Consider the following 26,874-nt stretch of genomic DNA (forward strand, 5'->3'; position numbering starts at 1 on the left):
TAGAGTCCACTGGCTCCACAATCAAGGAGAGCCAGAAGATGTTCTTCTTGATCTTGTGAACTCTGTAACTTGACCGAGAGGATAAACAGGGTGGACATGCTTTCTTTGGAGGAACATATTGATGGTACTTCAGCTCCTCCCGTCTCCTTCCTCCTTACAGGGGACGGGTGCTGGCGTTTCCGCAAGGCCTTGAGTGATGTACCGGACAACTACGGATCAGGTGGCCAGCCTTACCACAGTATAGGCAAAGTCCCCTTCGTCGTCGTTCCTCCCTTTCTGACTCCGTCAATGGCCCACGAACCAGATCTATCTGCATGGGTTCTTCATGGGGAGGAGGAGAGGCTTCAGATGGACTATCTTCCGTTTGCCGACTGCTAGCACGGAAGGTACCGGACTGGTATGGAGCTCTAGTTCTACGTCTTTCCATCTTGCTCTCTCGAAGTCTATACTCGATGTTCATTGATTGATCCATTAACTCTTTCAAAGAACAAGCTGGAGAAGAGTGTACAAGCTCATCTTTAATTTCTTCACGCAGGCCTCGGTGGAAAAGGGTTACGAAGGTGCGTTCTACCCAGGAGGTTTCAGCTGCCAGCTGTTTGAAGCGGGTTATATACTGCAGTACATCCTGATTACCCTGCTGAATGTCACATAATGCTTCATCAGCTGCTGCTTCTACCCCAGGTCTCTCAAACATTTGTTTGAAAACAGTCAGGAAAGCGGAATAGTTAGCCAGGACTGGGTCATCTGCAGAAACCAGAGGAGTCGCCCAAGCAATCGCTGGACCAGACAAGGCACTGATCAGATAGCCCACCTTAGCCTTATCCGAAGAAAACTGGAGTGGACGAAAGGCAAAGAAAACCGTCAGGGCGTCCAAAAATTCCTTCATCTTTAAAGGATCTCCGGAATATCGAGGAATAGTAGCAGATACGGGTGGTATGTCCATTGATCGGGAAGACAAGACCTGTCGTAGCGCAGTGTTCTCTGCCCGTAACTGTTGTAACTCTTGGGCTTGTTGTTGGACAGTCTGTAACATGGCTTGAGCATTTTCTGATGCCTCTCCCTGTGGATCTTCCATGGCGCTCTCGCAATGCAGAATCTTTTGGCGTTGCAATCTGTTACATACTGCGCTGGACTTCTCACCTCTGGATTTCGGATTGGCGAATACACCAAGTCTTCTACAGGTCCTGGATACTCCCAGATAAGGGCGACCCCTTCTAGTAGCCACGGTGCCGCTTGACAGGCTACACCAAAGCAGACCGTACCCTCCAGAAGGAGTCCCAGAGGGAGAAAAAAAACCAACACTGGGGAAAAAACCTCTAACAGGACCTCCTGAAGGAAAACAAGAAAAAACAGGACTTGACAACAGGAAACAAAAATAGGCAATATCCAGGGTAAAAGGCAGGAAAAAAGGAACAGGCAAAAATATCCCAGGGCGAAAGCAGGAACAAAGAACAGGCAAAAATCTCCCACGGCAAAAGCAGGAACAAAGAACAGGCAAAAATCTCCGAAGGCAAAAAAGCAGGAACAAAGAACAGGAGCGAACAGCACAACCAGAAGGAAGTGTTTGCAACGCAAGGAGGAACAAGACTGACTGACTTATATACTGAGAAAAGGGAAGTGACATCACAGGAAAAGGAAATAACACCATCTTGGATTGGGAAAAGCCCAAAGACCAGTATAGGAAAAAGAAAGTAGTATAAAAGAAAAACAGAGCATGCTGGGACAAAAACACGAAGAAGACAAGATGGACACAACATGGATAGAGACAGGCAAAAGGACCAACAAAAACCCACCACCAACAACAAAAGAACAAAAAAGGGCTACAAGTAAGTGTAGCGCGACCGGGAGCGAAATATATGCTTCCCAGAAAGCATAGTCAAAAAACGTGGGGAACGGCGCTCCGAATATCGGTAGCGTGTTCCAACCGCGAGGACAGAAAGAGACGCCGCGTCAGAGCGTGGTGTTACACGCACATAACCACTCACAAGATCACTTACACACCCATACAGCCAGTTCAACACACCCACTCACATACTCATACAGCCACTCACAGACCCACACAGCCACTCACACATCCATTCACACACCCACTCATAGGCCCACACAGCCACTCACATAAACACGCACCCACAGACCCTCTCATAGACTCACACACTCAGACAACCACACCAAGTCACACGCCCATACAGCTAATCGCACACCCACTCACAGACCCACAGCATGGGGTTGGGTGAATGCAGCCAACACTGCTGGTGTGCACGGGCAAAGGCTGTGCAGAGCATGGGGTTGGCTGCATACAGGGGTTGGCTGCAGGGCCTGGCCACAGATCACAACCTGCAGCAAACTCACTGCTGTCCACAGCCAAAGGCTGTGAGTGGTGGTGGTTGCATTAAAGTATGGTTAATTAAATATTACTTTAGATTTAAAAAACCCTAGAAATTTAGTGAAAAAACAAAGGCTACAGGGACATTATAGTTAGGAAATAGAATTAAAAAACCTTAGAAATTCACTAAAAATCAAAGGTTACAGGGACATTATAGTGAGGTTCACACACACAAAAACATAGAACTTCAGCAGTTATAGTTATACTTTTCTCAAGAAACTGTAACTCGTGCTCTAAGTTATCTATAACTCACACCCTCACCATGCACTGCTAATTACTCCACACATTACATCAGTCATAACAACTTCTATTACATCATTGATAATATGACTGCAGTATTTTCAATAAAATTATAGATGAGAAAACTGTGCATGGTGGGGGCAGGATTTATAGTTAGCCTAATTCACGAGTTATATTTTCTTGAGATAAGTCTAACTAAAACTGCTGAATTTCTATGGTTTGTGTGTGTAAGTTCTCACCCTAACTATAAAATTCCTGTAACCTTTGTTTTTTTTAGTGAGTATGTATAGATTATATATATGTGTGTACTATATATATATATATATATATATATATATATATATATATATATGCATGTGTACTATGTCATCCGAAAAAGTAAAGTACTGCGCATGGTAAAGGTACCTTTACAACGCATCCTTTGCCATGCATCACCTTTATCACGTAGTGTTCATACCAACCAGGTATATACCACGCCAAATTTTTAATGTGACCAACCGATCTGAGTGCCTATGCATTCTAAAATTAGAATGGGAGGACAGTATCTTGTACCGGTTTCTTCACAGAAAATCGTTATCCTAGAAAGGGATAACCGTAATTTATTGGACATGTTGAAGTGTAAAATGTTGCCCTCTTTTTCTCTCCAAGTAGGTCATGCCTTTTTGGGTTTTTTTTGTAAATAAGCAGAGTGGGAGCGCTTTTGGCTATTGACAGCTGAAGTATTGCAGACTTGTTTTATCAAACCATATTTAATTGGACTGGGATATGAAAAATGAACAAACAGGCTGTCTGTGATCATGTGCCAGCACAAGCTGTATTTTATTGGTAAATCAGCTTGGCAATAATGCTCAGAATGGGAAGGGAAAAATAATTTTTGGCTCAAGTAATTAAAGTGCAACAGCAGGGCATGCCTTTGGAAAAGTCAAAGGACCATGCAGCGAAACACATACAAATAAGCAAAGCTACAAAAAGAATCCAGATAAACAGGAGGCGACATGTGCCAAATCAGTCTCCTGAAATTATTTCATGTTTTTTTAGGCACGTAATTAAGAGTCTTTCCTAAATTAAAAAGCTACTGTACATATTTACTTCACTGAAAAGCTCACTTATGTCCCCATCACAGACCAAAAAGCGATGGCATGTTAATGAGCATTTTCCACAAATGAAACTTCAAACTGAAGAGCGTGCAATAGCTCTCATTCATTGCACTAGGACACTACCAGGAACTACCAGAACCACCGTAGCCTGAAGATGGCTGTGCTTATTACGCACTAAAGGGGATGTGGGGGAGGGGGCACTTGAAGCATATCAATCATTCAGTTCGAAATTACCGCTTGCAGTAACTGGTTTCAAACATTTAGGGGCATATTTATCACAACAAGCCACCTTGCTGTGCTGTGTGGTAGAGAAAGGGCAGGAATGCGCTGTGCATGGCGCTAGGCAGAATATCAAAGGCTCACAATATTGTGACCAGAATATTGAGGAACAATATATCAAAATGTAAGTTTGTATAGAGTGTGTGAGAGAGTGTGTGTGTGTGCGCATGCGTGTATGTTTGCGTATGTATATATATATATATATATATGTACATATATATATATATATATATATATATATATATTTATGAAACAAGACTCAGCACAAATGTACATCCAATTAGAGAAGAAGGAAAATTTCCTTATGTGTCTTCATGTCCTTATGCAGCACCATGTATAAATATTATCTCTTCAGCCACATCTTCTTTTGACAAGAATAGTTTTCTTGGTTCACTCATAATTGTCCATATATAACTTCATGTGCAGTAAAAATAGCCATAGCCAACGCTTTTTGTCCCAAAGGACTTCTTCAGGGCTATAAACATACAAATATAAGTAACCATAATTTAGTGAATAAAAGAAAAAATATATAAAATAAAATTTATCACATATTAAAAATTATTACATGGTTGCACCTGTAATAAATCAAATATTTAACATGTTCTCATATTGCCTATTGTATTCACATAAAATATCCCTAGATGCTTGAATAATCCTCCTGTGTACATGGATTACTTCTCTTAATTTAAAATTCTCAATAGTTAACATATTCTATTTTGACCCAAAAACAAATCAGGAAAAAGTAATCTGAAAATTAATTAATCCTCCAAAGTAATTAGAATTCTGACAGATCCACAGAGTCATATCCTTAATGATTAATAAATAATAATTTATCCATCCATTGTCCATAAATATTATTTTTATCAACATTGTCATCTTCTCACATGAAAACCAAAATATCGGCCAAAGAACTAACATGTCTCTCCCAATCGCGACATGATGCCTAATACTTAATGCTATATGATACAGTGAACAATGAGCGGCAATCTTAATAATTTGGATCCTTAAAAACATGCTTTCATGATTAAAATCCAGCAGCCATATTACAGAGATACTATCCTTAACCTCATAAGCATAATGCTTTGATATATCCGACATTATTAAGTCACATGCACTGTACGTTAAAATTGATGGCTTAGCATTTAAAATGTAGCGGCCATATTGATTTTAATCCCCACAGTAGGCTTCATGGGCATAGTACATAAACACATCTAATATATCCAACATTGTTAGGTCACATGCACTGTATGTTAGAATTAATGACTTAGCTTTTAAAATGTGGTGGCCATATTGATTTTGATTCCCAAAGTAGACATCGTGGGCATAGTACATAACCACATCTAATAACGTGTACTTTCATCTAATTTGATGTGGACTTGATCTTATTTAACTTAATGGAGAGGGGGAACGAAACATAAAGGCTGGAGTGCAGACAAGACAACAAGCAAAGAGCCTAAGAGGGTAGAAAAAATAGAAACAGAAGTTAGACAGATTGACCTGTTCAATGAAAAGACAAATGAAGATAATATTATTAAAGATCTTAAGATTATCAATTTATCCTCAAGAATTTTATGTGAGGAGGAAAATAGAGTTTTGAGTAAAGGTTTAGGTTTTTGCCCGAGTGAAAAATGTAATTTTGTCGATTTGCATATAGATCTATTTAGGTTTGTAAGAAATCTCAAATCAAAAAGATATTTTGATGAACATCCTATAAAGAGTCATTGTGTATCAAGTTCTTCTAAGTTTACGATCACAGATTTAAGTGATATACATACTCTTGTCACCTTAGACAATTCAGAAGAAGCAGTAGATCTTTTTCAGCTTGCAAGTGATCTTAATATTCAAGAGAATTTAAACACACAAAGTAGCTTCAAATGACTATCTAAATTCATGCATCCTGGTATTCAGGATAGTATTATTGATGATCACAGGGTTACTAAGGATTTACATAAAATGGAGGATTTACATTTCAAAACGGGAAATGCAGACATGACTTTAATTTATAAATAAGAGAAAAGGGGAATCTGACTAATTTAAAAAATGACTTGAATTTAGTCATACATGAGGCTGATAAGGGTGGCAACATTGTACTTATGAACAAAGTTGACTATTTAAAAGAAATTGAAAGGCAAGTCTCTGATAATACGTGTTATGAGAAATTGGACAATAATCCAACAATGGAGATACAAAGATCGATCAATGCTAAACTTATGGATTGGCATGAATCTTGTTTACTTACTGATGATGAATATAAATATCTAAAGATATGTCATCCTAAATTTCCTTGCATGTATATTCTCCCCAAAATCCATAAATCGGGTACGTTTCTACCTGGGAGACCCATTATCTCCATAATGGGTTCCCTACTGAACGTATGTCAGAATATGTAGATAGTTTTCTACAGCCTTTTGTCAAGAATCTACCCTCATATTTGAGAGATAGCAAGGATTTGTTGAACAAACTAGAGGATTTCTCCTGGGATAATATGGATCTTATCTTTGTAACTATGGATGTGGAGAGTTTATATACATGCATTCGGACAGAATGTGGTCTTGAAGCATTAAAACACTTTCTATACAAACGAAATGCGAGTGTTTTAGAACCACGCATATGTTGTTGGACATGGCCAGGATGATTCTGACTAATAATGCATTCTTACATAATGCAACTTAGTTTTTACAAAAACAAGGGACAGCGATGGGCTCCAGGTTTGCTCCCTCTTACGCTAACCTTTTCATGGGTTTGTTTGAGGTTGAGCATGCCTGGGGACGTCAAGCATTTCAATGGATATATAATATTATTTTTTATGGTCGTTATATAGATGACATTTTTATCATATGGAATGGGAGTCTAACTGATCTTTTGACTTACCTTGCCTTTTTGAATGAAAATAGATTCAATGTCAAATTGACCCTGAAATATGATAGACAAACTATTGAATTTTTGGACTTACAACTGTATGTGTACAATAAAGTTATTCACAGTGATATGTTTAGAAAACCCACAGCCTGTAATAGTGTATTACATGCCACAAGTGCACATCCCAGAAAGACAATTGAATCCATACCATATTTGCGAAATGGTAAGGGCCAGGCGTAAGTGCAGTCAAGATGAACAGTACGAAAAGAGATTGCTGGCCATAGACCATGAATTTCGCAATAGAGGATATGATGAAGGTACTCTTAGAAGGGCCAAAACAAAAATTAAGGGACTAGATAGAAGGCGTACCTTGAAAGAAGATCATAAAAAGAGTGAAAACAAAAAGGAAAATAGGTACACCAATTAGAAATGGGAGATATGTTTTGTTACAAAATACAATTTATATAGTAATCATGTCTTTAATGTATTAAAGAAAAATTGGCAAATTTTAAATTCGTTAACACTTTCAGAAGGAATGTTACCAAAAAAGCCCAAAATAGTTTATCAGAAGGGTAAAACATTAAAGGATACACTATGTCCTAGTTATATAAAAGACAATCAGAGGAAACCAGAAGTGGAAACATGGCTGCCAGCTAAACCGCTAGGTTTCTATAATTGTGGAGGATGCTCAATATGCAAAATGGGAGTCAATAAGATACAGAGGTTTAAATATAATACTCAGGTGGAATACACTATCAATTATTTTATCAATTGTAACACCACGTTTGTGATATACGTCATAGGATGTTAATGTGGAAAACTGTATATGAGCAGCAGTATTCAAAGCCTTAAAATAAGGGTGTTAGAACATGTAAGAGACATAAAAAATGGTGATGTTAGATATCCTGGGGTTACTCACATACAACAGGTCCCTCCTACAAACACCCAAATTTGTTTCATGGTATCGAACATGTGTCCCAATGTGAGAGAGGAGGAAATAGGGAACTTATACTCAGGCAAGCTGAGGCAAGATGGATATGTTGTTTGCGAACTGTAAATGAAGGTCTAAATGCAAATAATGACTTTCATTGCTTTCTAGGAATTTGATTTTTGGAAATGACAAGAAATATTTATTGATGTAATGTATATGTCAAATGATGACTTTGATACATTTGTGATAAATTTAATATTTATAAGGATTAATAAATAGTAATTGGTGTCTAGCTTGGGTACTAAATTTAATGCATTATATCCTTGGGCCCCTTTTTTGAACAATGGATTTGTGTTATTAAACTTGTATTGATATACAAATATGGCTGCTGTACATATATGAGATGTAAGGAAATTTGAGGGAAATCTACATAAATGACGTTTATGTTTTCGTTTTTTGCAACAAATTTTAGTTGGCAAATAACATTCATTTTTAACAATTGCTATGAAGAAATATATTGAAATATGGCTGATTTGTTTACATATAATGGAATGAAATTTGAGGAAAATCAATTTGAATAATATAAAATTTAATGAGGTAAATGATGATACTTTTTTTACTATCAAATATATTATTCTTGTATGGTAAAATTGGATAAACAAAATTGGTAATTTTGCTGACGAATTGACTGTAGTTGGTTTATTGATGGTAAAATGAATCTTAATAAAAGTCGCCATCAGTAAATACATTCAAATATGGCTGCCGTAAACATACACAGTGAAAAGAAATTGAGAGAAATTGATTATAATTCAATAAGATGTGTTAAGAAAAATTGTGATGAATCATGTTATAATTTGGTGCATCGATCATATAGGTGAAACTTGAATATCTAAATGATATTTGCGTTTTCGTGTATGAACCAACTCGGGTCGACAAATAACTTGAATTAAAGATGACCGCCATAAGAATTCACATTTACATGAGTTAACAATGAGGAGCAAATCATGGATTTGTTTCTCAAATAAAAGGTTTAATTTAATCCAGTAACTTTGGGCTTGCAATTTAAATATGTAAAATGATTTATCATGCCTTGGATCCCATTACGAAACATATGGAATCAATGATGATTGAAATTATCTTTAAAGGATGGGGATCAATTTGAGATTTTGCACATTTCAAAATGCTAAGCCATCAATTTTAACGTACAGTGCATGTGACTTAATAATGTCGAATATATCTAAGCAGTATGCTTATGAGGTTAAGGATAGTATCTCTTTAATATGGCTGATGGATTTTAATCATGAAAGCATGTTTTTGAGGATCCAACTTATTAAGATTGCCGCTCATTGTTCACTGTATCATATAGCATTAAGTATTAGGCATCATGTTGCGATTGGGAGAGACATGTTAGTTCTTTGGCCGATATTTTGGTTTTCATGTGAGAGAATGACACTGTTGATAAAAAATAATATTTATGGACAATGGATGGATAAATGATTATTTATTAATCATTAAGGATATGACTCTGTGGATTAGTCGGAATTCGAATTACTTTGGAGGATTAATTAATTTTCAGATTACTTTTTCCTGATTTGTTTTTGGGTCAAAATAGAATATGTTAACAATTGAGAATACTAAATTAAGAGAAATAATTCATGGACACAGGAGGATTATTCAATCATATAGGAATGTTTTAAATTAATACAATAGGCGATATGAGAACATGTTAAATATTTGATTTATTACAGGTGCAACCATGTAATAATTTTTAATATGTGATTAATTTTATTTTATAGTTTTTTCTTTTATTCACTAAATTATGGTTATTTATATTTGTATGTTTATAGCCCTGAAGAAGTCCTTTGGGACGAAACACGTTGGCTATGGCTATTTTCACTGCACATGAAGTTATATATGGACAGTTATAAGTGGACCAATAAAACTATTCTTGTCAAAAGAAGATGTGGTTGAAGAGATAATATTTATACATGGTGCTGCATGAGGACATGAAGACACATAAGGATATTTTCCTTCTTCTCTAATTGGATGTACATTTGTGCTGAGCCTTGTTTCATAAATATATATATATATATATACACACACGCACACACACACACTCTCTCTAACACACTCTATACAAACTTACCTTTTGATATATTGTTCCTCAATACTCTGGTCACAATATTGTGAGCCTTTGATATTCTGCATTTGATCATTTGATATTCCCAACTCACACAGATCCACTCCTACATTGACATCCTATCCGTCACAGTTCATTTTTGTTTTATGTTATCCATTTTTCTTTATAAACAAAGCACTTTTCCTCATTTTCATGTTTTTATATATCGTTGAATATTGGATCAGTAAATAACAAAAAGATTATGCCCATGTCCTGTTTATGTGGCCTGAGGAAGTGGACACGTAAAATAATAACAAGGGGGCATCATTGCTTTTTTATATTGCTCTGGCTTGACAGCGAAACAGTTGCCAGAAAATTATATGAGCATTACTAGAGAGGGACTTTGGCTCTGCTCACATACTGGGAGCCAAAAGTGCATGTTTTAGTTGGACAGAACTTGTGTGCTTCCACAAAAAGGTGCTTACCCCCCACACACCTCTAAGCATTTTGTTTATTTATCCAGCTGTGTGAGCTTGAACTTTCAGGGGCATACACAACATTGGAATGCTACTAAAGTGTCTTAGATAATGAGACAACGTGTGGTGTTTTTCTCTGGCAGCAGCACAGATGAGAGGATGGCAGTCACTGGTGTGGTTTAAAAAGTCATGTGACAGTAGTACTGTCAAGCCAAACCTAAGCACCCATCTAGGTTAATAGTATTCTACAGTTCTTTGTTTTTATTGAGCTGCATTTCTATTCCCATGCTATTTACTAGTAATGCAACTAGCATACCTTTAAAACCAAACCTATTGACTTTGCCAATGTGTGTTTCTTGTGTTCATGCTGTATAGCTTCCTGCAAGGTCCCTTCCTGCACAAAAACTATCCTGCTTACAACAGAGGTGCCCTTGCATCATGGTGCAAGGGTGTCTGCATTGGCCCTAGGCAGCACATTGTGCACCAGAGGTAGGAAAAGCCAGGAATGAGCTGTACAACGTACAGACCCCCTTATATCTGTTTGGAGCCCCAGAGGTGGCGGTCCATGGGGGCCCCCCTACTCTATTTATATGTTGCCCTGTACATTGTACAACGTACAGTGCATTTCTGGCTATTCCCACCTCTGGCACATAATGTGCTGCCTAGCGCCATTCACAGCGCATTCCTGCCCTTTCCCTATCACACAGCACAGCAAGGTGGCTTGGCGTGATAAATATGCCGCTAGATGTTTGAAACAGTAATTTCGAACTGAAGCAATAGAATGATTGATATGCTTCAAATGCCCCCTCCCCCACATCACCTTTAGTGGGTAATAAGCACAGCCATCTTCAGGCTACGGTGGTTCTGGTAGTGCCCTAGTGCAATGAATGAGAGCTATAGCATGCTCTTCAGTTTCATTTGTGGAAAATGCTCATTAAAATGCCATCGCTTTTTGGACTGTGAAAGGGCCATAAGTGAGCTTTTCAGTGAAGTCTCAAACAGAAATGTAAAAAAAAGAAAAAGAGGCAGAGTACATTTACCCAAAACCCCTAGGCCTGGTGCATGAGTCCCCCTGGAATCCCCCACCTCCCAGGCTTAAAAGTATTTTTTTTAAATCACATAGAAAATTGAGGCAGATCTGTAAATTTCATTGTGAATATTATAGACAAAACCAATCATGGTCTCCCGTGCTTGCTTTTAATTGTGCCGCCTGTTGGGCCAGGTCTTGGGTGCATTGCGGGCAAAATAGGAGGGGGCGCACAGGGCACTGCTCTTAGGTCTTCTAGAATCCCCGGGTACCACCACCTCCCTGGGGATATGTGCTAAAAAAATATGGAGGGGGCTGCATGGCCCCCCAGTGGCCCTGGGACCACCACCTCCCCAGGACGTATTTAATATTCATATAATGGGGGTCCTGTGGACCCCTCTGCACCCCAGGGACCACCACTTCCCCAGGGCAACATATAAATAGAGTAGAGGGGCCCCCATGGACCGCCACCTCTGGGGTAACTATATATTTGCAGTTCCACTTTGAAAAGTTATCTGATGAAGACGCTTGAGGAAGAAGCTGTAATGTAGGAGATGCACTAATGCACTATACATATACCCAATGAGTTAGCACTTACTAATTCACCAGGAGAAAGTACTCAAGTTGGGTAGCAATTCTGCACAAAATGAAGGCATCTTCTTGGATAAATACGCAGGGCAGGATTCATTGTGGCATGATGCTCATTTGACAAAATTCAAAACTCAACGGGAAGCACCGACACATATAAACAAAGCATCTGTCCAGTTTCAAGTTCCACTTCTGTAAAGTGCTAATCATCCTAATTTCTTCTGCATGCTCAGGCAAAGCAAGTATTTTTTCCTTGCATTTTCATCTCGAAAAGTTAAACTTTGATGCAGGTGTTCACATCTTTGCTTTTTTTAGTGAAATGTCTCAAATAGTGACTGCCACAAGTGAGTTATTTCTCATCAACTGCTGCTAAGAGCCAACTCCCACTGTGTACAGCCGAAGTCATGGCGCGGGATTGAGTGGTTATTGGGGTTGGCCTTCAGCTGTGCGTGGCGGTGGTTAGATTAACATGTAGTAATTACAATGACTTTATGTTTTTAAAAAAACATAGAAATTCACTGAAAAAAACAAAGGTTACAGGAACGTTATAGTTAGGCTCACATTTTAAACATTGAAAACCATAGAAGTTCAGCTGATATAGTTGGAGTTAGAGCTTCAGTGGAAGCAGAGAAAGAGATGAAAAGTCCCACCAGCAGGGAGCAGACTTGGGGCCAGATTTAAAAATCACTATCGCCATTGAAGCATCACTTTTCTTGACGTTCCAGTGGCGCTATGCACTGTGCCGTATTTACAAGGTGGCGTTAAGCCACTTTTTGTGGCTTAATACCACCTTGTAAATACAGCCCCTTCACCTGCAGCACTTTGCGGGGAAGGGGTGTGTGGTAGGTGTTGCTGTGGGGTGCAACAGCAAGACACATTGCATTTTGATTCTGCCCCAGATTTATGAGTTTTCGTAAACCTGGGGCAGCGCTAAAATCTAACGCCACCCCATGTGTGGGTTAGCATGGTGCAATGAGGAGAAATGCTTTCATTCCTCCTCATTTTTTGCTCTTTCTATGTGTGCTGCAGAAAGAGCAAATTGCCATTGAAGATTGTTTTTGTGCGGGAAGGTGACCCTTTATTCTATTAAATACGGCACATCCCTGCGTTTTGAAAATGATGGAGCGCGGCGCTGCCAAATGTGACGCAGTGTTGCGCTCAGTCATTTTCTTTTAAATCTGGGCCTTGGTGTTTGCATCCGTTTGGCAGAAGGTTTAAAACTGCTCCTGCTAAGCAAGGGCAACACAGGCTTCCCTGCCCATGCCAAGGTGAGCCAGTCCCAGGAGGCGTCCCTCTGTGTATCCGTCTTGGGGCATAGGCGTCAGAGTATCCCTACCCTGCTCCCATATATCTTTATTTTTTACACCTTCATGACAGTGGACTAAGTGGCTGAGTCCTGTAATGTCTGCCAGCAACATTTTTCTTATGCTGCTAGCAGTCAATCAAAGCGCTCGCTGGAGTCGGACTCCTGTGGCAATGAGGGGACTCAAGGGAAATAAAGCTCCCTAGGCCAATCAGAATACTCTATTTTTAAAGTGGTGCTCCGCAAGAGTCTCTTTAAGAATTTTGCGAGCCCAACTACCAAAATATATGATCATTTTACATCTTGATTTCTCAATAACTACTGTTTGGATTTACACCATCTCACAAAAACCACTGCAGACCAAGATCAGGCTTCCTGACAAATTTGGTGTAATTCTTTTCAGCAGTTATTGCTGTAGTCCGACTTAAAGCAGTCTATGGAAAATGCATGGGGATTTTCTGTTTTGGGACCCCCTTTGTTCTCAGCCCATGACACTTCCCAGGAAGGAGCTGAGGTGGATGAACTTTTTTTAGAAATGTTTGAGAAGATTTAGGGCCAAAGTTATTAGCAAACTGAAAAACACTCTTTCTATGGAAAAGCAGACGGAACTATAACTACCTAATGGCAACAAGCACTAGCATGTGTAGATATATATATATATATATATATATATATATATATATATATGTTAGAAATTGTGTTTTTGGTTGGCAGTCAGGTTACCCCCTGTCCAAGCAAGAACCCTCATTCTAGTCAGGGAAAAGGAGAATCACCCTCAGTTAACCCCAGCTCACCCCCTTGGTAGCTTGGCACAAGCGGGCAGGCTTAACTTCAGAAGCAATGTGTAAAATATTTGTACCAACACACACAGTAACTCAGTGAAAACACTACAAAATTACACAGGTTTAGAAAAATAGGTAATATTTATCTAAACAATACAAGACCAAAACGACAACAATCCAACATACACAAGTCAAGTTAATAATTTAAAAAGCAAGTATAGTCTTAAATCCTTTTGAAACAGTGAGAACTTTGTTAGCATTCAAAAGTACCTGGGTAGCGTCAACATGAAGCTGGACGGGCAAGAGTGCACCGCAAAAGGCCAGCGATGCATCGATTTATCACTCGCAAGTGATATCGTGCATCGTTCCTCCTCCGGTCGGGTCAGCGTGTGTCATTTCTTCTCTCCCATCCGCGATGCAGATGGAGCGTCAATTTTAGCTGCGAGGTGGCTGCGTGTCATTTTTCAGTAGCAAAGCGGGTGGTGCATCAAAAGTTTCACCGCATAGCGGTCTTTGCATGGGTTTCTGTCCTTTTCCACCAGCTGCACCTTTCAAGAGCCCAGTGCTGGCAGAGAGAAGTCTGCTGTCCCTGAGACTTCAACAACAGGAGGCAAACTCAGTTTCAAGCCCTTAGAGATTCTTCACCAGTGGGAAGTCAGTCTTTGTCCTCTCTCAGGTAAAAGCAGCTACTGCAGGCCAACCCTGCAGGCCAACCCTGCACAATCACAGGCAAAGGGGCGGTACTCCTCCTCCAGCTTCTCTAGCTCTTCTCCTTGGCAGAGGTTCCTATTGGTTCTAGAAGTAATCTAATTTCCAGGGGTTTGGGTGTCCTTCTTGTACCCATTTCTGCCTTTGAAGTAGGCCTACTTCAAAGGAAAGTCTCTCTTGTTTGTGAGATTCTGCCTTGCCCAGGCAGGCCCCAGAAACACACCAGGGGGCTGGAGACTGCATTCTGTGAGGGCAGGCACAGCCCTTTCAGGTGTAAGTGACCACTCCTCCACTCCCCTCAGCCCAGATGGCTCATAAGGATATGCAGGCTACACCTCAGCTCCCTTTGTGTCACTGTCTAGAGAGAGGTGCAAACAGCCCAATTGTCAAACTAAACCAGACAGGGAATCCACAAACAGGCAGAGTCAAAGAATGGTTTAAGCAAGAAAATGCATACCTTCTAAAAGTGGCATTTTCAAACACACAATCTCAAAACCAACTTACTAAAAAATGTACTTTTAAATTGTGAATTCCGAGACCCCAAACTCCACATGTCTATCTGCTCCCAAAGGGAATCTATGCTTTAATCATGTTAAAGGCAGCCCCCATGTTAACCTATGAGAGAGATAGGCCTTGCAACAGTGAAAACTGAATTTGGCAGTATTTCACTGTCAGGACATATAAATCACATTAGTATATGTCCTACCTTAAGCATACACTGTACCCTGCCCATGGGGCTACCTAGGGCCTACCTTAGGGGTGTCTTACATGTAAGAAAAGGGAAGATTTAGGCCTGGCAAGTGGGCACACTTGCCAAGTTGAATTGGAAGTTTAAAACTGCACTCACAGACACTGCAGGGGCAGGTCTGAGCCATGTTTACAGGGCTACTAAGGTGGGTGGCACAACCAGTGCTACAGGCCCACTAGTAGCATCTGACTTACAGGCCATGGGCACTTCTAGTGCACTTTACTAGGGACTTACTAGTAAATTAAATATGCCAATCATGGATATGCCAATGTACACATATAAGTTATACAGGGAACACTTACACTTTAGTGCTGGTCAGCAGTGGTAAAGTGTCCAGAGTAAGCAAAACAGCAAAAACAGAGTCCAGCACACAGAAACAACCTGGGAAGTAGAGGCAAAAAGTTAGGGAGACCATGCCAATAATGCCAAGTCTAACAGTCATATATATATATATATATATATATATATATATATATATATATATACACACTTGAAATAATTACATTATAATTAGGTTCTGAATTTACCCGCACAAAACCAGAGAAATTCAGCAGTTATAGTTATTTCAAGTAACTATAACTCGCGTCCTAAGGTAACTATAACTCACTCCCATGCCATGCACAGCTTTTTCTTCAATAATTTGGCTGCTAATGTTTCATTGATATTTTTATTGATGAGTTATTATTACCTTAGGGTCTTGTGGCTAACCACCCAACCCTGCACCACGCACGGCGGAAGGGGGTTAGCTGCAGGGCTCACTGGGTGTGATAGGATCTATGTGGGTATGTGCCTGAATGTGAGAGCAGATGTGAGAGGGACTCTCTGGGTGTGAGAGTGGGTGTGAATGTCTCTCTGAGTGGGTGTGTGAGTGTCTGGGTGGGTCTGTGAGTGGGTGTGGTGAGTATCATTGGGTCTGTGAGTGGGTGTGTGAGACTCTGAGTGGGTCTGTGAGTGGATGTGCGAGTGTCTGGGTGGCTCTGTGAGTGGGCGTGTGAGTCTGTCAGTGGGTGTGTATGTGAGTGCGTAGTCTCTTAGTAGATCTGTGAGTAGGTGCGTGAGTGTATAAGTGGGTCAGAATGGGTGTGTGTGTGTCCAAGTAGGTCTGTGAGTGGGTACATGAGTCTCTGAGTGCATCTGTGAGTGAGTGCATGACTTTCTGAGTGGGTCTGTGAGTGAGTGCATGAGTCTGTGAGTGGGTGCATGAGACTAAGTGGGTCTGTGAGTGGGTGTGTGAGTGTCTGAGAGGATCTGTGAGTGAGTACATGAGTCTCTTAGTAGGTCTGTGAGTGGTTGTGTGAGTGTCTGAATGAGTGTCTGATTGTGTCTGTGAGTGGGTGTGTGAGTGTCTGTCTGGCTGTGTCAGTAGCTGTGCACGTGACTCCACCACAAAGGTACCTCACCTGCCTTTTTATCCAACAAGAATCCACAGCTTTGCACAAAATATCTACCCAAGTGGAGATCATTCTGCCTACTTGGGTGAATGTCCAGTACGTATTCCACACTACAACTGCATAATGGAGCACAAGGAAATGTCACCAGTGACCTTTTGTGAATTTGGTAATTATAACTCGAGCCCTAAGGTAACTATAACTCATGCCCCCACCATGCACAGTTTTTTCATCAAATATTTTACTGCAAATATTACATTGATATTATGAATGATGTTATCAAAGATGTCATGAGTGCCATCATTTGTGGGTTAATTAGCAGTGCATGGAAAGGACGTGAGTTATAGTTACTTGAGGTAACTCTGCCTATAACTGGTGAATTTCTATGGTTTTGGACATTTAAAAATGAGAGCCTGACTATAACCTCCCTGTAACCTTTAATTTTTTAAGGGAATTTCTATGGGTTTTTTAAATTCTCTTTCCTAACTATAACGACCATGTAACCTTTGTTTTTTCAGTGAATTTCTATGTTTTTTTAAACATGTAGTAATTGTAATTGCTATAGATTAATCCAACTACCATTGCGCACGGACAAAAGTTATGCGTGGTGGCAGTTGGCCACAAGGGGCTGACTGAGGCCGACCCCCATAAACACCCAATCGCGAACGTCCTTCACCAATGTGTAGGGGAGGTTGTCCGTAAGGCCTGGCCTGCAGCCAGACCCTGCAGCCAACACCCCCAAGCACCCAAACCCACACTGTGCACAGCCCTCTAGCCATGCACGACGGGAGTTAGATGCAGCTACGCTGAATGTGAGAATGGGTGTGTGAGGGTGTATCTGGGGGTGAGAGTGGCTGTCAGATTGTCTGTCTGGGTGTGAGAGTGCATACATCAATGTTTTAGTGGGTGCATCAGTCTGTGCATGGGTCTGTGAGTGGCTGCATGAGGATGTCAGTGGGCCTGTGAGTGGGTGTGTGAGTTTCGGAGTGGGCCTTTTAGTGGGAGAAATTGATTGAAAGAGAGACAGAAAGAGAGAAAGAAAGTGAGAGAGAAAGAGAATTTTTCTAGGCTTTAAAATCTCATATACACAGAATGAGATATTTTTATTGGATTAACAAAAAAATTTGTTTAATATTTAAAAAATAGAAATGGTAATGAGTCCAGTTGGATTCGAACCCCCATATCTCAGTGTGAAGGTCTGCCACTCTCACACTGAGCTATGGGGGTTTATTTTCTTTTTGTTTATTTTTTTTTGCAATTTATGGGCTTTTAGGGACCACGATGGAGCCCTTAAGGGCTCCCCTCTTGTCTCTATATATATATTTTTTTTATTTAAATATTTAATAATCAAAAGCCCTTTGCTGGCTATGTGGGACCGCGAGGGAGCCCTCAGGGGCTCCCACCCGCAGTCCCTACTTTTTTAAATGTAATGTTTATTTTTAAAACAAAGCTCCTACCGGCTGACAGCAGCTCCGTGCTTGCTGAAGTATTTCATCTCTTTCCCCTGCATGCGTGCAGGGGAAATAACGTGTCGCCCCAGGGGTGATGGACAGTTTCGTGAAAATTCGTCAAGTGGTGCCAAAGATATAGGCAAGTAAACAAACGCTTTCGTATAGAAACATGGTCCTACCTATAACTACCTAGTGGCGAATGCTACTAGGTAATATATATATATATATATATATATATATATATATATATATATATATATATATACATGTGTATATATATATACATGTATATATATATATATATATATATATATATGTATGTTTATGTGTGTATATATATATATATATATAAAGAGAGAGAGAGAGAGAGAGAGAGAGATTTTGTCAAGGTACATAGTTGTGTAGATAAGAATAGTATATCCATACCTCTCTGTGCGCACCTACCCATTCGATATTTTGTCTCTCGATATTCTAGTCACTATATTGTAACCTTTCAATATTCTACCTTTGATATTCCCTACCTCCTTTGACCAAATAGGGGAGCAGATGGGGTGAGGAAGGGAAAAGAAACAGATGTGAAAGAGCAACAAGTTGGGTGCGGGAGATGTACACAAGAAGAACAACATGGGGTAAAAGTGACATGCACATGGGCGAGAGTGTCAGATGAGCGTCACTTCCTCAGGATCTGTATGAAGCTCTACAAGGCCCACCTCCAGGCACCTCCAAATCCATCTGCTATTATAGCACAGATTCTTAGAGTGGACTGGGAAGGGAAGGTGTGTGGGATGGGTTCAGCGGGGAACGAGATCTGAAAAATAATATGGTTACACAATCCTAATAATAACATTCTTAAACGTAAGGATTTGGGCCCATATTTATACTTTTTGATGCAAAACTGCGCCAACGCAGTTTTGCGTCAAAGAGTTTACCGCCGGCTAACACCATTTCTTTGTGTCGCTCGGGCGTCAAATTTATACTTTGACGCACGGCAGAGCAAACCACAGGTGTGAGTCATTTTTTTTTACTCAAACCAATGTGTAATGTCGTAAATAAAAATGACGTTAACGCAGCGAAAATGACTGTGAGCCGGTTTACGACGTCGCAAACCGGATACGTGCCGTTTTTTTACGCAATAGCGTCAAAAAGCAGCGTAAACACTGCAAAATGTGCTAAGGAGAGCCAAATTGGATCCCAGATGCTTGGACAGACCCCAGAAAGATGACAACAGACCAGGAACCAGCCAGGGGGACCCACACAAGACCCAGGAGAGAAGAAGAAGAAAAGAAAGTGTCACTTCAGTGCAGGGGAGCAGGAAATTCTGGTGAAAGAGGTGACGGAAAACCAGCACCAGCTTTTTGTCACCTCAAAGTTGCCAATCAGTGGGAGAGAGGCAATATGGCAACAAATTGTTGACAAGATAAACAGTGTGGCAGAAGTATGGAGAACAGTCATCGAGTGCAAGAAACGCTGGCATGACTGCAAGCGCAGGACCAAGGAAAAGATTGCCAGGAACAGGAAGGCAGCACTGCAGACTGGAGGTGGAAGTCCAGCACCACAGTTAGCCCTGGACCACATGGAGGAGATGGTGGCAGCCGTCCTCCCTGAGGAGATCGTCACAGGGATTCAAGGACAGGACAGCGCAGACTACCAGGAGACAACACAGATGCAGGGTAAGTCGCATGGGGAATTAAAATGCACAAATGTTAACTGCAAACAGGGGGAAACAGACCTACTACACAATGCATGTAAGTCATGGTATTCAGGGAGTGGCATGGGTAAAGGGGCATGGCACAGGGACATGGGCTGTTCAGAGAAAACCTGGGGCACAGTACCACACTACACCAACAACCTTTGCATGGGGGTATGCAGCCATGCCAAGGATGTTGGAAAGGTAAAGCCAGTCCAGGAGAGTAGTGTACAACGTAAAACTGTCCTGCTGTCACACAACTGCGGGTATTCTCCCTACATGAACTAGGGCTCAATTAACAGTCTTAGGCCATATCTGCAAGTGGAATTTAACATTGACAACAGTTGCCACTACCACTTCTGCTGTGTGTACAGGTCAAGTAGCTAATGGCAGTAACGTCCCCATGGATCAAACACACCAAATTAGAGGGTTCAGGATGACAACTTCATCAATCCCCTGTAATCAATAAAAATGTTCTAATCCTGTCAATTGTGATTGTCCATAGTTGCTACAAACATCAACCATTTTTATAAACATTATGAGGTACACAGCACTAATGTCATACTGATGCGGCATATGTCAGGGTCCACCCTGTGCCTGGGTCACAATAGCTCCAATTACACCATGCAACATCCCAAATGTCATACTGCTCAGACAACAGCATTGAGGGGGAGGATATATGTTACCGGCTAGTGCAATCCAATGGAGCACACATACCCCCACATCAACATTACTCACTACCAATGCTGACATCTGTAGTGTGCCATTCCAATGCTATACATAGTATATGCTAGGTCTCAGAAACATATAGCTGGATGTGAAATATCTGAGACTGGCTCAGTTCAAGATTGCTAAGTGTGGTGCAAGTGCCATCAGAACAGCCACAGCCAGTGCAAGGCCTCACCATGAGAATGGAAGTAGACGGAGGGTTGAGTAGGACAAGAAGGTGGCAATATACAATTTGACCAGAACCAACACCTAGAGGATGTGATGCTGACACGTCCCCAAACTGACCACACTACATGTGACATGCAGGTGGGGCATAGGCCTGGGAGAATGCTAATATTGAAGACAGGATTAATGAACAGAAACCAAGATCACAATGTGCAACAAATAGGAAGGCAGGCACGTCACATAACAAATCCCACAACACAGACACACTAATTTGACAATATCTCATTACAGAGGACGATGGCTCTCCTGGGGATATGCCTGTCCTGCACTAACCTGATGACATGGATGACGAGCTGACAAACATCAGCCAGCAGACCCTCAAGATCTCCTTGGAACCCTCCAGACCTCACCTTCAGTCGCAAGGAGGAGCACAGATATAGAAGCCATCACAGAGGACCCACCCACCACCCCAATTGTATGACCTGCCAGCTCCAACCCAGCTGAGGACTCCGACGACACTGGCACCAGCTTTGAGAGAACTGTAGTTGGAATACAGTGGGAGCTGGCCAAGGAGGTGAGGGTGGGGATGGAAAATATGGCAGCCAGCCTAGAGGGGGTGCGTTTGTGCATGATGTCAACTGCAGAACAGGCAGATGCCATGCAAGGACGAACATCAATCTTGCATGAACTTGAAAAAAGTGTGAAGGAAATCAGCACAGCTGTAAGAGAGTTGACACAACACTTCCAACAACAAACTTTTCAACGCGTACATGAATGTAGTATTGACCCACTCAGGGCCGACCTGGCTGCCTACCACAGTGATGTGGCTGCTATTCTTAAGAACCAGCAGCTCCTCCTTGCTGCAGTACTGCCCTTAATAGCCCCACAGTTGTCAGCTACCGGGATGTCTGACTCCACGTCTTCAAACACTGAGGTGTGTGTTGCCCCTTCACAACCACCACCACCAAGGGCAGAGGAGACAACACACACATCAGAAGATGAAGACGTGGAACAGATCACCTTCACCCGTAAGAGTACCCGGTAGCACATGTCCCTGCCACCTGGCCACTTATAACCAAGGTGCTATGCTTTGTAACATGCCAGTCTTGCAACAGCTGCTCTCAAGCACTGTTCACCCGCCCACTGTTTAGCTTGTCACTCTGTCAGCCCTGTGATTGTCTCTCACTACCTCATTGGCAAATCCTGTACCTCTGCACTGTCTGACACTTCACCCGAGCATGTCCAATGGCATGTCCTTTTGCACTTGTGTAGGATCACAATGGAAGGTGTCACGCTAATGGACTCACAATCATGTACAGTGTAAATATAGCACTACAGCACTTTATAATAAATAGCACTTACACAACCACTTTGTCTCTGTGTAATGTAACACATCAACCGTGAGGGAAATCAGTGATGTTTGCCTCATCTCAATGATTATATAATGTCAATACAACTGCCCTGAAAGAATGTGGGCTGATAACTAAGCACTGTGGTCTGGATTGTACCATCTTCTGCCCTTCCTGAGGGTTCATTCTGAGGGAAATAGAAACTAAACAGTATAATGATGTGTTGGACAGAATAAGTCTTCCTGAAGGGATGTCTAAGCCAAAAAATATTGCCTTCAAATTTTTCTACAAGCCAATCTTTATGTATGTGACATTTGACCCAAAATGTTCCTAACACACACCATACAGCAGGAATGGATGTGTATGGCTGTACATACAAATAAGTAACCTGGCTGAACAATGTAACAAATGATAGGTGTGAGTTATGTATACGATACTACATGAGATCATACCACCACTCACCTTATAAGGCTTCACTTGAACATCAGGCTGCAGGCAGATGTAACACAGTGTCCTCAATACCAAATCCGGTCCCAAAGTATGTGAGATTGAAAACATATACCAAAAATGAACAACACTTTGGGATCCATAGTAACCTTGAGTGGTGGGTGCAATAGATGGCAGAATCTTAGCAAAGTAGCTCTGGTGTAGCTGACAATGTAACAGCTCAATTGGGAATTGGTTGCAGGATGGGACACAAATACAAATATTAAAGAGACACTGTTCAGCCATGGCAAAGCCCTGATCCCCAAGCATTTGACATATACTGTAAAGGATTACCTAAATATTTATTGAACAGTAAAAAAGGAAGATAAAACCTGGGGAAACACCTTATCTAACCTAACCTATACTAACTACACATTACCCACAACAGGCCCTAACTAACCTAAGTTAAACTTACTTATCACATTTAACTAAACACTCTAAACTCACACCCCTTATAAGACGGGACACATGGAGGACAGCACATACTAACCTAAACACATACTATCTTATACTAAACAAATATATATATATATATATATATTTTGTTTAAACCCCAAAACCCCAACATAATCCCCACCCACACACATAATAAAACAACATATTTAAATTATCATACCCCCACCCCCCAACCCACCACTACTAACAGCCTATTCTAACCTAAAACTATGCCCCCTAAACCCACTAATTAAAAGAACCAGGAAAGGTATATTTTTCATAGGTTCACCCTCCACAGGGTCGTCTTGATGGCACACACCCTCTTATTCATTTGTGCCACCTACTGCTGCAGTCTGTTCATTTTCCTCAACATACGTTGCATGTCACATTGCATCCTTTGGAAATCTGCAGGGTCAATGACTGCAGCAGGGGTGGTCTGGGTGCCAGTTGTAGAAGTTGGTCCAGATGTTGGTGCCATGCTTGTAGGAGGAGGTGCAGGTGGTGCTGTCATAGGTCCGGGAGCAGTGGAGGTCAATGGTCCTGCAGTGGTGCTGATATGGTTGGTGCCACCTGGGTGGTAGTGGTGGTGCTGGTAGTGGCGGCTGGGGTGGACACCGAAGGGCCCCCTTGGGCAAATGCCCTCCACACTCTGGAACCTCTTTCATGGCGATAACGCCGTGCCATGTGGCGGAACCCAGACTCCACATCCAGAATGTTGGGGTAACGCATTGCCCGGCGCTGAAACTCCCGAGTCTGGATGGCATTCATATTGGCTGCTGTTAAAAAAGATTAAAGCAAACATTAGGGCCCATATTTATACTTTTTTAGCGCCGCATTTATGCCGCTTCTTGACGCAAAAACAGCGCAAACTTGCAAAATACAATTGTATTTTGCAAGTTTGCACCGTTTCTGCGTCAAAAAATGACGCAAATGCGGCGCTAAAAAAGTATAAATATGGGCCTAGGTACTTCATTGTGTGATATAGCTACTGAAGGTAATCAAACAATACATCTAATGTAGCTGAAACAGGCCATATCACCATACAGATCACAGATTCCCCCTGAGGAAGTACATGCCAACGTAGCCTACACATGTCCTATCTAACAGCACAGCAATACTCCAAAAGATGTGTAACAACTTAAATGACCTATGCATCAATTGTTCAGCCATTTGTCACGTGAAAAATGCTGCAAGGCCTCCACATGTGAAAGGCCAACTAATGACTATCTTCTGGATGACAATCATGTTCCACAAGATCTGTGATTTGTGAATGGAATTGCCAGGATGGAATGCATTTGCTAATCATGAGTGAATATCCTAGTTTTGGCAAGTGATTTACAGATTTACATGTCTGTGTACTAAACTTGGTTCATCACTCCTAGGTACACATTTCATAACCCTAAGCCTGTGCCTCGGGGGGGATGGACAAGCAAGAAATACTTTCCAACATCTAGGACATCCAGGAAGCTTTGGACAGCTGTACATGGGTTTGGGCAGTCCACCACATGTATGGAGGATGTCCAACTAGGATAGACCCAAACCTTGGACAATCCCATCCACATTTATGTTTGTAAATGCAGACAATTGTCAATGCCATTTAATACCACTAATACATGTCTTACAACAAGCAGATAGATGCAAGCACACATCTGGGCATGAGCTGCATGCACACCTATGACATTGTACTCAAGTGCCACATACACGTAGCACAACATGTGGAGCTACATGCTGCTAGGAAGTCAAACATACAGTCGAACATGTTCATTAGTGAACAGGGAGGCTCAAGTCTGTGGGTAAGACTTTGGCATTCCTATTCTGTGAGATTCAGGGTCTGACTTGCTGACTAAATCATAAATATGGCCCTCTGCTAAATGTTCTTAATAAAATTTTTAACAACAAATGTCACCCTATTCACATGGCCATGCCTACATGGCTGCACTACAGTGCCAAAATATGACTATACGCTTATGATTGTCCAACTCAAAGATGGAAAAACAGTGATACTCCACTCAAAGAACATATCCGATCATTTCCCAGCACATCATACTTTGCTATGTGTTCAACACACAGGAGTCAATCACACAACAGCTGCAAACACAACACAGAACTGAAATATCAACACTTACTGGAGATGTCTGGGTCCGCAAATCGAGCCACCGCTCCGATTGTGTAGAGGGCAGGTCCACCTGTAAAGCATGGAAGGAAGAAATGTGCTCAATGCCTGTACACTGTACAACACTTCCAAATAAAATTACTGTGTGTAACATTAAATCTGAAAGTCCAGCCTCTCAGGCATGATGATACTGCAACAGACATACCACTGCAAACATGTACAGACCCGGTCAATACAGTGAGTGATACACACATATCTGCACACATGCAGTGGCCCTAACTATCATGTGGTGGCAAACATACTCCATCAATTGTTTGCGACTCACTTATGGAGTGTACTCCTCTCATAATTTGTAGTAATGAGAGACATGCAAAGCCACTTTCCTGGAGCACTGCAATACCAGTCACTCAGGTATTGTGGCTTGTGCATCAAAGGACAATCATTTACTGTGTGACGCACCTGTGGGTTGATTTAAGGTCATGATTTATCTATCATGCTTTCTATGGTCCCTTACATGTAGGGACTGTGTTGTGTCTAGGTTACATATGCTACATTAACAGTGTACCCTGAGCCACATATGCCCCCTATGACACCATAATGGCAGGGATCCTGTGCATTATTTGGTGACAGTTTCAGGCTAGCCATGGATTGGCCAGTTTTAATATTTGGATACAACAAGGAGATATATGTTGACAGTGTATATTGTAGACATCCATGACAGACTGCATGGGCACAGGTGTAGTCATTGTACCTGAAATGTGTCACTCATTGCCCTGTGTACCCATTATGGGTTTAGGATATCACAGATGAGCCACATTCATCATCTTACATTTGCCAAGTTGGTTGATCAGCGGATATATAGCAAACTGACACTGTGATATTATTAACACATGGTTTAGCAAATGTACCACTGTGTCAATCATGATGATGTAGGTTTCAATTTGTATGTACCTTCGGAATGACAGCAGTCCCAGGAATGCTGGTCTTCTGATCTCAGCATGCAGCCATGTCAGTGATAGCCTCCATACTGGGAAGTTAGTTATTAAACATATGCTGCACTAGATCAGCATGGGTGTGCCAAACTAAACTAGCAAAGTATTAGTGAACTTTATATGTATGATGGAATTGGTCAAGAGTCCCTTGCACGAAATCATGCACGTAATACATTGTGATCATGCATTCCCCAACATCAGGTATCCCATGATGAACCCATAACTTATGAGAAGTTCATGGCTATAGAGTAACACAGATGGCAAATGCATTAGCTCTGTTCCAGTTATTGTGACTAAGACCAATGTAAAACACACAGGTACAATGAACAGAGGGCCATGGACAGTTGTAACCTCTCAATTTGTATCATTTGCTTCATTTTATGTGCCACAGCTATGGAAAGTAGCACTAAACATTTAGATATGAATCCGTGTGCATTACTTTTGGCATCCATCCCTAATTTAATTGCGGCACAACCAAGCCAAACTATCAGCCTAAGATGTTACCTGAGGTCAGAAATAACTTGTTACGTATGTGTCAG

The sequence above is a fragment of the Pleurodeles waltl genome, chromosome 9 (genome assembly GCF_031143425.1).
Source record: "Pleurodeles waltl isolate 20211129_DDA chromosome 9, aPleWal1.hap1.20221129, whole genome shotgun sequence".
In the NCBI taxonomy this organism is placed as follows: Eukaryota; Metazoa; Chordata; class Amphibia; order Caudata; family Salamandridae; genus Pleurodeles; species Pleurodeles waltl.